This window comes from Salvelinus sp. IW2-2015, unplaced genomic scaffold (genome assembly GCF_002910315.2).
Source record: "Salvelinus sp. IW2-2015 unplaced genomic scaffold, ASM291031v2 Un_scaffold3600, whole genome shotgun sequence".
Lineage (NCBI taxonomy): Eukaryota > Metazoa > Chordata > Actinopteri > Salmoniformes > Salmonidae > Salvelinus > Salvelinus sp. IW2-2015.
In genome coordinates, this window is record NW_019944878.1 from 110,686 (window position 1) to 113,646 (window position 2,961).

General features: G+C 46.0%; 1 long non-coding RNA gene across 1 annotated transcript; it reads right to left on the bottom strand.

The window, feature by feature from the left end:
- Positions 1-1,228: 1,228 nt before the first annotated feature.
- LOC139025938 (uncharacterized) lies at positions 1,229-2,955 on the bottom strand. The gene is made up of 3 exons (XR_011477626.1): positions 2,523-2,955; positions 1,319-2,298; positions 1,229-1,270 (listed from the first exon to the last, which is right to left on the bottom strand). It is a non-coding gene; the product is annotated as an uncharacterized lncRNA (long non-coding RNA).
- Between the last annotated feature and the right edge of the window lie 6 nt (positions 2,956-2,961).

Here is a 2,961-nt window from a genome sequence, read left to right on the forward strand (position 1 = left end):
GAACTGTGAGAGACGTCGTGCAACCTCCTAGGATATCCCAAATGGCTCCATATTCCCCCAGTCTACTCATTTGATTAAGGTCCGTGTGGCTCTGGTCAACAGTAAGTATGCTATATAGGGTGCCATTTGGGACACTGGCAGTCTCCTTGCAGACACATCATGTGAGTGTTGGTCCCATGTTGCATCAGCTGAATAAAAGATCCCAGCAATTTTCCATACGCACAAAAAATTATTCCACATTTTGTGCACAAATTTGTTTTACATCCCTGTTAGTGAGCATTTTCTCATTTGCTAATCTACCTGACGTTAGGAATATAAAAAGAAGCTGATTAAACAGCATGATTGTTTACACAGGTGCACCTTGTGCTGGGGACAATAAAAGGCAGCTCAAAAATATAAACACAATGCCCACGATGTCTCAGTTGATGGAGCGTGCAATTGACATGCTGACTGCAGGAATGTCCACCAAAGCTGGTTGCCAGATAATTTAATGTTTAATTTCTCTACATAAGCCACATCCAACATAATTTTATAGAATTTGGCAGTACGTCCAACTGGCCTCACAACCGCAGACCACGTGTAACCATGCCAGCCCAAGGACATCCATATCCGGTTTCTCACCTGCGGGATCGTCTGAGGGGTGGTGCTGAGAGTATTTCTGTCAGTAATAAAGCCCTTTGTGGGGCGAACTCATTCGTTTTTTGCTTGGCCTGACTCCCAAGTGTGGGCCTATACCACCCTTGCCTAGTCGTGTGAAATCCATCAATTAGGGACACATTTTCTTTCCTTCAATTGACTGATTTCCTTCTTGAACCTGTAACCCGCAGGAAAATATTTGAATTGTGTCATGTTGTGTTTTATATAAATTGTCATTCCAACTGAAGATCAGGTATTGGGTTGATTGCTGGAGTTCGGTGTGTAGTAACGGGCTGGAGGAAAAGTGTGTGACACTAATCAAAGGCGCCCAGAGGACTGGGAGTTCACCCCATCTCTGAAGCTAAGAAGACTCAGTCCTTACATCTTCTGTTTGGGAGTTACCATCCCTGAGATAAGACTCAGTCCCCCTTACATCTTCCTGGTTTGAGTTACCCATCCTGAGTAAAGACTCAGTCCCCCTTACATCTTCTGTTTGGGAGTTACCCATCCTGAGATAAGACTCAGTCCCTCCTTACATCTTCTGTTTGGGAGTTACCCATCCCTGAGTAAAGACTCAGTCCCCCTTACTCTTACCCCTGGCTAGTCTACAGACCCCACCCTACAGAACCCCTGGCTAATCTACAGACCCCACCCTACAGAACAGAACCCCTGGCTAGTCTACAGCGGCTACAGACACCACCCTACAGAGACAATCTCCTGTCCTGATTGGCTAAAACCTGGCCAAACTCAACCCTACAGAGACAATCTTCTGTCCCGATTGGCTAAAACCTGGATCACCCTCTCTCCCTCGCAGCTGCCGGTTTGGTTAGACACTCAAGACTGTTTGCTTTGCTTGGTCGGTTGAAAAAGGTAACCTTGGAAAAAGGTTAGGATTCAAGAATTTATTGATCGGACGTTGGGTCAAAAGCGACGGGCTGGGGAAGAGGGAAGTGATTGGTAAAACTTCACAGAAGCTCAAAGTCATTTCTGTCCTGCAGGAGGCTCTGTGTGTGTGTGTGTGTATAATACAACTGTGTGTGTGTGTGTGTGTGTGTGTATAATAGAACTGTGTGTGTACGTTTCTAAACCCCTATAGCCACAGTAAGTACATAAGATCCTTCTAAATGTTTCTATGTGGGCTGTGGATACATTAAACATAATGGTTACAAGCACACACCTTTCAGTCTGCCTCAGAATGGTGTTGAGACAAGAGGATATGTTTAGGCAACATTACTTAAACCTATCAACGGTTGCAATCCAGACGGAATAAGTAGGAATTCAGAAATCCTCCAACCAGAATTTCTGGAAAATCTGGACATTTGACAACCCTAAACCTATCCAATCGTTTCAGCGTCTAGTTGATTCTGGACTGGGCCTGAGAGATCAGGACCCAGAGAACGGAGGGAGGACGGGAGGAGAGGGACGTCCATATTATCAGTCCAGTTTGGTTTCCAGCTGTTGGAGGTCCAGAGAAGGGGAGGAAGGAGGGGAGAGGAGGGGAGCTATGGAYGGTTGGTAGGTCTTAGCTCCCGTAGTGCATAGTGTTGCTAGGCATCGCCATGGGAGACGACATGGAGATGGAAGGCCCGCCCATGGTGAACTGGCTGTTGTTGATTGGGTATTGAGGACTGTTGCCGGGCCCCGATTGGCCAGTTGCCACTCCTGAGGAAGAGAGAAACAGGAAGTGAATTGGGGTCTTCAAAGAGCAGCTGGGGGCAGTTTCCCAGACCCAGATTAAGCCTAGTCCTGGACTAAGAAACACTTTATATCTCAAATAAAACAAACAGTAAAACAATGTCAGACCATCCACGAACTGAAGACAAGACTACGACATTAGCAACAGTAAACAGCTGTAGCTCTGTAACTATGGCGACACACTCACTCACCCTGGCCCACGCCTGTACTCATGATAGACCCAACTCTAGACGATGTATGGTTCACTACCCCTGTGTTCACTGCCCACACACACACACAGAGGAGATAATTCACAAATTGACACGTTTTATTTGGAGCAACAAAACAGAGCAGAAGTAGAATACAAAAAGGCCAGTTACAGATATAGCTGGAGTTCAACATATAGATACACAACTGCCATTACACACAGCACAGTTAGGGTTGCAACATTCCAGTAACTTTCCCAACCTTTACAGAAATCCTGGTAGGACGACCAACRGATTTCCTGGAATAATCTAACTGGGGTTTGTGGAAAACTTGGGGGCCAGTATTTTGTAACCCTCTACAGCAGAGCTATTCACATGTAACACTGTAAAGTCTAGACTAGTGCTGCTTTTCTACCTGATGACTCATTACCCCCACCTGGACCCC